The following is an 8741-nucleotide window of genomic DNA, read 5'->3' as shown; positions in this document are numbered from 1 at the left end:
TTCAAAGATGAGTGGCAGACTTGCGCGTTCCACACAAATTCACTCGCGACCAATCTAAACAAGCGCGCGCGGTCGGAGAGACGCATGCTTCAACATAAGGAGGAGGAGGACAACTTTAACGCTTCGAACACACCGATTATGAATTGCATCAACGCTGCATAACATTTTGCGCAGCTATGCAACGATACTGATGCAGGTATCTTTTGCAGACGGTCGCATGCGGTTGGACACATGGAGGAGAGAATCATGTTCAGTATCCTCAAAACCGTGTCTTTTTGACACAACTGCTGACAGCTACAGTGACATAAACACAAAAAAATTCTGCTTGGAGACAAGTGTCCACGATAGTAGGATTGCCCAGTCAGTTTAGTAGTGAGCTTGTGCTATATGTGGCTAGATAGCTAACCTAGCCAATAAGGTTGTGTGTGTGTGTCAAAGAAATAGTAATATAAATTATGCTAGTTACTACCCCTGATATATTGCCCAAATAATCATGTTTGAAAGAGTGTGAGTGTGTATGTCAGATAAATAGAAATGGTAGATACTACTCTGATAATTTGGTCAGATGTGTGTGTCTGTGTGTATAGTAGGTGACATGTCCATGATAGCTATCTAAAAACTATAGTTATGCTAGGTGATGGTTTGGCTTATCATGTTCATGTCTATGTAGAAGAAGACTAGGAGGAAGTGGAGAGGACTCATGGACAGGTAACAGAGAGAGAGAAGGGCAGAGAAAGAGAAGAAGAGGTCTGGGTCAGCAGCTTCAGGCCAGCAGCCTTGGCACTTCTGCCACATTCTTTCTTTGCTGGATCCATTTATTGTGCCTAGGGCAACAAGTGGCAATTTTACAGCCAGACCCTTTACATCATCCACAAGTGTGGGCGCCACCGGTGCATCAAGACTCTCTACGTCATTTACAAGTGAGACCACCGCCTCCACCGGTGCAGTGAGACCCTCTACATCATCCACAAGTATGACCACCACCGGTGTAGCCTTGGAAGATGATGAAATGAAGGAAGCACCTCTGGATCTATGACCACCTGAGATTATTAAGACCCTCACGGAAGTGACCACTGAGGACCTTGTTGAACAGGATGTGGCCGTGGAGAGAAACCAAGAGGAACAACTTCACACCAGGCGCCATCGGCGGTACCAGCCCCCAGATCCACTCAACTCATTTCAGCAGAGGCTTCTCCAAGCCACCGAGAGGGATGCAGCCCAACCTGATGCTCACAGGAAGGAGGATGAAGAAACCTTCTTTGCCATGAGCCTGGTGTTAACCCTGAAGAGGCTGCCTCAGCAAAGAAAAGCAGCATTCAAGGTTAAAATTCATCAGCTGCTTTTCTATGCCGAGTTGAATGGTATGTTTTATTTTTTCTTCTCCACAACACAGGTGGTGTCATAAGTATTGCGACAGTGAAGTAGATCATTTTTACAGTATACTCATGTAGACTAATTGGTATTTCAGATCAAATGATTAATATGAGGCAAATGTATAGCTGTTGTTTCTGGGTTAGAAAATGTCCTAATACAGTTTGCTGTCTAAATATTTGCCTGTCATATTCATCTTTTGATCTGAAATACAAATTCCATGAGTAAACAGCAAGAATTACCAACTTTACAACACTGTTCCAATATTTATGCCACTAACTACACTATACAAGCAGTATTTAGTTAACATAAATCTCACCTTTTATGGTGTTATATTATGTGATGCTTGTGTTGTTTTTCTCTTCCCTTCCAGAGATGGAGTCAATTTAGCCGACCAGCTCACAGGAAGGACAGGAAGAGGAGAGTTGTCTGGCTGTTGTTTTGACCTTCTCCATGGGTTTTGAGCAGGAGGTGAGGAAAGGACGCAAGGAATCAAGGAACTGCAACTGAGATTTTCCAACTGTCAACTGAGATTTTCTAACTCTTCTTATTCCGCTTACTATGGCCTTGTTAGTAGTTTCTCAATACTTAGGATAGCATTCATTATTAGTTGTACATAGATTGCATGAAAATTGACTGAATTGAAACTGACACACCAGAGAATTCAGATGCTCTTGTTGTTCTTTTACAAGACTAAAGGTGACATATGTGTTTACCTGTATTGTGGCTCCACATTCACTTTTTGTTTTCAGACACACTCACCTCCTCCACTCCTCTATGTACCTCAGATCTCCAGTGCCCTGTCCTCTCTCTTTATGGCCATGTCTGAAGTTCCCCTACTATGTCTAAGCTTTATGAGTAGTCCCTGTATCTGTCTGCAGTTGTGCCAAAAATACATGCTCTTGTTGTTCTCTTACAGATTACACGTTCATTTTTATATTTTTACACGCACATACAGTACATGCACACACACACCTCTTTCAATAGTTTTTATTTTTTGTAATGTTTTTACAACACATACCTGTCACGTTCTTTCCTGTACTTGAATATTTATTAAATTATGTTTTCATAGTCAGTTGTTTCATTTGTTTATTAATATCTCATTTAGACTTAATCTGTTTATTTCTTCCCTTCACCTTTGCAGATCTAAGACAAGATGAAAGTAAAAACACATTCTCTTTGTCACGACTTCCGCCGAAGTCGGTCCCTCTCCTTGTTCGGGCGGCGTTCGGCGGTCAACTTCACTGGCCTTCTAGCCATCGCCGATCCACTTTTCATTTCCCATTTGTTTTGTCTTTGTCTTACACACCTGGTTTCAATCCCCCAATTACCTGTTCATTATTTAACCTCTGTTCCCCCGTGTTTGTTTGTGAGTGATTGTTTCTATGTAGGAAGGTCTGTTATTTTGTGCTCTGTTTTTGTATTGCATTTATTATATGTTGAGTAAAATACAGTTATTTACTCATATCTGCTGTCCTGCGCCTGACTCCCATACACCAGCTACACACAGACTTCCTTACACTCTTCCTAATTTTTTTTTTTTTTTTTGCACCTGCATTTTGTCAGACCAGTGAAGTAGGTGGAAAACTGTACTATTTGTATGGACCCTAGGTTACCTTTTCCCATTGTTATCATACAACCTTAGAGGTCCTGCTCACCTGATGTACCATGCCAGGTGTGTATAATACTGATGTTAATGGGAGAGGGAAGGGGTTAAGGTGTGGTCTTTACTCCCAAATTTCACTTAAAGATAACTTCCAATTGAAGAGAGACAAGGTGACATAAAATCTGGGAAAAATGCTATTTTATGGACAAAGGTGGATGGTTCTTAAAATAACCTTGGTGTTAGGGGGCTTTAAAAGAGACGTTTCACTCCACGGCATACTGCCATGGGACTTCACCTGCTGGCGGTGAGAAGTAGGTGGTCAGCTTCTCCCTCACCTGGAGTGCCTGTCTGGGGGCGTTGTTGGCACCTGCCCTGGTGACATCAGGTAGGTGACCATTTGGCGTGACGTCTCCATCCGGAACAGCTCCTGGAATGACCTCTGCAGGTAGTTGTGGAGAACACGTGGCTTAGGGCCTCATGAGGTTGGGTCTCAAGGGAAGGCCTCGTTGCCGACGAAGGCGTGAAGAACGGGTCCCAGGTCTTCAGCCCCAGGGAGTGATGCAGGTGGTGGAATCTCCAATGTGCCATTCTGAAGTGCCTGGCCGAAGGCAGAGTCAAACATAATCAACTAGGGTGTGTTCTTCAAAAAAAGTATTACAATACACTACTTTAACTGGTTGGATTCTACTAGTTGGATTTTCTTCAGAACTGGTGCAGGGAATGCATAATGTATGGGGCTCTCTCTTTGGTATGTGTGCAGGAATACACCAAGATGATTCACGTGCTCCAGTCCTACTGCATTATCTCTACAGGTGTTCGTATCACCTGCACCAACCAGACAAGAGAGGGCAAATGCACCCAGATCGTCTGCACCAGCGCTAGCCAGAGCATTGTGTCATAAGGAGTGCCACAGACAGTTATTTTACATCAACAATCATCCATGTGATACTCCTAAGGTCTCCAAACATGTGAATGAAGTGTATCACACGTTTAAAAGACATCCATTTGTTGCATTGAACATCACTGTTGCCTTAGAGTGTGTGGATGTGAACGCTACTCCAGACAAGGGTCAAATATTCTGTACGAGACTGGAGTCAACAAGATCAGCCTCAACCATACATCTTTCCCCGTGACCAGTAAGTAAGCACACTTTTTAGCTGCTTGTTCTCATTGCAACAGTTATTCATTTATTTATTTATCCTTCATTTATACAGGGGAATATACATGTGTTTCAAGGGACACCTGCTTCAATCCCAAAGTTTTCTGTCAATCCCAAGGTTTGATGATAATGGCACCAGAGGGGTGGCTGCCGTTTTATGGGCTCTTAACCAACCGTGCTATTTTGTTCGTTTTTTCGCATTGTTTATAACTTATTTTGTACATAATTCTGCTGCTACGGTCTCTTATGACCGAAAAGAGCTTCTGGACATTAGAACAGCGATTACTCACCTCGAATTGGAGAAATAATTTTGGGATTTACTCCAGACACCCAAACAGGCCCTCACCCCTTCATTTGCAGGAGAAAGAGACAGAGGTTTCGCAGTAGGTGATCAGGGTGCCCTGTAAGGATCAGGCTCCCGAGTGGCGCAGTGGTCTAAGGCACTGCATCTCAGTGCTAGAGGCGTCACTACAGACACCCTGGTTTGAATCCAGGCTGTATCACAACTGGCTGTGATTGGGAGTCCCATAAGGCGGCACACAATTGGCTCAGCGTCATCCAGGTTTGGCCGGTGTAGGCAGTCATTGTAAATAAGAATTTGTTCTTAACTGGCTTGCCTCGATAAATAAAAAAAATCAGGTGACAAGTGATTAATCTGCCTTTGCCATTGGTACTATTGGCCAACGTACAATTGATAATAAAATATCCTATCAACGGGACATTAAAAACTGTAATAGCTTATGTTTCCCCAAGTTGTGGCTGAACGACGACATGAATACAGCTGGGGGGTTATACACTGTACCGGCAGGAAAGGACAGCAGCTTCTGGTAAGACAAGGGGTGACGGTCTATGTATATTTGTAAACAACAGCTGGTGCATGATATCTAAGGAAGTCTCAAGGTTTTGCTCACCTGAGGTAGAGTATCTCATGATAAGCTGTAGACCACACTATCTACCTAGAGAGTTTTCATCTATATTCTTCGTAGCTGTCTATTTACCACCACAAACCAATGCTGGCACTAAGACCGCACTCAATGAGCTGTATACGCCATAAGCAAACAGGAAAACGCTCATCCAGAGGCACCTAGTGGCTGGGGACTTTAATGCAGGGAAACTTAAATCCGTTTTACCTACCAGCATGTTAAATGTGCAACCAGAGGGAAAAAACTCAAGATCCCCTTTACTTCACACATAGAGACACGTAAAAAGCTCTCCCTCGCCCTCCATTTGGCATATCTGACCCTAATTATATTCTCCTGATTGCTGCTTACAAGCAAAAATTAAAGCAGGAAGTACCAGAGACTCGGTGAATAAAAAAAGAGGTCAGATGAAGCCAATGCTAAGCTACAGGACTGGTTTGCTAGCACAGACTGGAATATGTTCCAGTATTCTTCCGATGGCATTGAGGAGTACACCACATCAGTCACTGGCTTCATCAATAAGTGCATCAATGACGTCGCCACAGTGACTGTACGTACATACCCCAACCAGAAGCCAAGGATTACAGGCAACATCAGCACTGAGCTAAAGGGTAGAGCTGCCTCTTTCAAGAAGCTTTTAAGAAATCCCGCTATGGCTTCCGACGAACCATCAAACAGGCAAAGCGTCAATACAGGACTAAGATCGAATTGGACTACACTGGCTCCGACGCACATCGGATGTGGCAGGGCTTGCAAACTATTACAGACTACAAAGGGAAGCACAGCCGAGAGCTGCCCAGTGACACGAGCCTACCAGACGAGCTAAATTACTTATATGCTCGCTTTGAGGCAAGTAACACTGAAACATGCATGAAAGCATCAGCTGTCCAAATGACTGTGTGATCACGATCTCCACACCCGATGTGAGTAGCACCTTTAAACAGGTCAAAACTCACAAGGCCGCAGTGCCAGACGGATTAGCAGGACGTGTACTCCGAGCATGCGCTGACCAACAAGAAAGGGTCTTCACTGACATTTTCATCCTCTCCCTGTCTCAGTTTGTAATACCAACATGTTTCAAGCAGACCACCATAGTCCCTGTGTCCAAGAACATTAAGGTAACCTGCCTAAATGACTACCGACCCGTAGCACTCACATATGTAGCCATGAAGTGCTTTGAAAGGCTGGTCATGGCTCACATCAACACCGTTATCCCAGAATCCATAGACCCACTCCAACTTGCATACCGCCACAACAGATCCACAGATTATGCAATCTCTACACTGCCCTTTCACACCTGGACAAAAGGAACGTCTATGTGAGAATGCTATTCATTGACTACAGCTCAGTGTTCAACACCACAGTGCCCTCAAAGCTCATCACTAAGCTAAGGACCCTGGGTCTAAACAACTCATTCTGCAACTGGATCCTGGACTTCCTGACGAGCCACCTCCAGGTGGTAAGGGTAGGTAACAACACATCCGCCACGCTGATCCTCAACACGGGGGTCCCTCAGGCGTGCGTGCTCAGTCCCCTCCTGTACTCACTATTCACTCATGACTGCATGGCCAGGCACGACTCCAAAACCATCATTAAGTTTGCCGATGGCACAACAGTGGTAGGCCTGATCACTGACAATGACGAGACAGCCTAAAGGGAGGAGGTCAGAGACCTGACCATGTGCTGCAAGGACAACAACTTCTCCCTCAACGTGATCAAGATAAAGGAGATGATTGTGGACTACAGGAAAAGGAGGACCGAGCATGGCCCCATTCTCATCGACGGGGTTGTAGTGGAGCAGGTTGAGAGCTTCAAGTTCCTTGGCGTCCACATCACCAACAAACTAACATGGTCCAAGCACACCAAGACAGTCGTGAAGAGGGCACGACAAAACCTATTGCCCCTCAGGAGACTGAAAAGATTTGGCATGGGTCCTCAGATCCTCAAAAGTTTCTACAGCTGCACCATTGCGAGCATCCTGACTGGTTGCATCACTGCCTGGTATGGCAACTGCTCAGCCTCCGACCACAAGGCACTACAGAGGGTAGTGCGTACGGCCCAGTACATCACTGGGGCCAAGCTTCCTGCTGTCCAGGATCTCTATACTAGGCGGTGTCAAAGGAAGGCCCTAAAAATTGTCAAAGACTCCAGCCACCCTAGTCATAGACTGTTCTCTCTGCTACCGCACGGCAAGCGGTACCAGAGTGCCAAGTCTAGGTCCAAGAAGCTTCTAAACAGCTTCGACCCCCAAGCCATAAGACTCCTGAACATCTAATCAAATGGCTACCCAGACTATTTGCATTGCCACCCCTCTTTTATGCTGCTGCTACTCTCTGTTATTATCTATGCATAGTCACTTTAATAACTCTACCTACATGTACATATTACCTCAATTACCTTGACTAACCGGTGCCCCCGCACATTGACTCTGTACCGGTACCCCATGTATATAGCCTCGCTATTGTTATTTTACTGCTGCTCTTTAATTATTTGTTACTTTTATTTCTTTTTTTAGGTATATTTCTTAACTGTATTGTTGGTTAAGGGCTTGTAAGTAAACATTTCGCTATAAGGTCTACACCTGTTGCATTTGGCTCATTTGACAAATAACATTTCATTTGATCCTGCTGTGTTTCATCGGTTTGAATTAATGTTGAGTTTGATCTTTTTGCTAGGTTCCTACAGACCTGCGGAGCCTCCGTCTGAAATGGAAGGTTCAGGTGGTTCCATCTGAGACAACGCCTCCCAAAGCTGGATATTATTTTGAACCTGTGATTCCAAGTCCCAGATCATCTCTCAATGGCTGGCTTAAAATCTGCTTTCTCCATGCACAACAGCCCAGGCACCGGGGCTAAGTCGAACACTACAAAGGCTGCTAACACTGGTCCAACCCAGAAGAAGCTGCAGTCTTTCTTTGGAGGCTCTGAGAAGAGTCAGAACACACACAGGCCAAGTTTTACAATCTCTTTTGAAATCCAGTCAAGGTGCAGTGAAATGTTCCCCTGTGGGCAAGTCTGTGCTTGACCGGTTCAGGTATGGAAAGACGCCAGATAGCAACTTAGACTCTGGTAGAAGAGCGTCGCGTCGGAGAACATCTCCCCCACAGCTACCCCAGAGAGCCTCTGTGCTACTACAGGGTCAGAGTTCAACTCGCCAGACATCACAGTTGACAGCGAACCCAGTATAAAAAGCGAGGCGCTCGATGAACCTTTGGACAAGGAACTCACAGTTTGGCACTTTGACCGGCAGATTGAACCACATCTTTCAGAGACGTCTGAGGAGATGAGCCTCAGTCCCATCGTCAAGAAGGCCTAACTAGAGGATGGTGGTTTCTTAGAGAACAACACCACACATTCAGCGGGCTCTGAGGGATCCTCTCGGTCTAAGGTGGACGCCCCAGTCTGTGTACAGAAGGCCACACATTCAGCGGGCTCGGAGGGATCCTCTGGGTCTAACGTGGATGCCCCAGTCTGTGTACAGAAGACCACACATTCAGCGGGCTCGGAGGGATCCTCTGGGTCTAACGTGGACGCCCCAGTCTGTGTACAGAAGACCACACATTCAGCGGGCTCTGAGGGATCCTCTGGGTCTAACGTGGACGCCCCAGTCTGTGTACAGAAGACCACACATTCAGCGGGCTCTGAGGGATCCTCTTGAGGATCCCTCAGGAGCTGAAGAAAGATTT

The 8741-nt window shown here is 45.4% G+C and overlaps 1 pseudogene; it reads left to right on the top strand.

The window, feature by feature from the left end:
* Positions 1 to 3260: 3260 nt before the first annotated feature.
* Positions 3261 to 8713, top strand: LOC106609313 (uncharacterized; annotated as a pseudogene).
* The last annotated feature ends 28 nt before the right edge of the window (positions 8714 to 8741 follow it).

The sequence above is a fragment of the Salmo salar genome, chromosome 01 (genome assembly GCF_965601325.2).
Source record: "Salmo salar chromosome 01, fSalSal1, whole genome shotgun sequence".
In the NCBI taxonomy this organism is placed as follows: domain Eukaryota; kingdom Metazoa; phylum Chordata; class Actinopteri; order Salmoniformes; family Salmonidae; genus Salmo; species Salmo salar.
The sequence above is the reverse complement of the archived record's forward strand: the minus strand, read 5'-3'. Positions and strand labels throughout refer to the sequence as shown.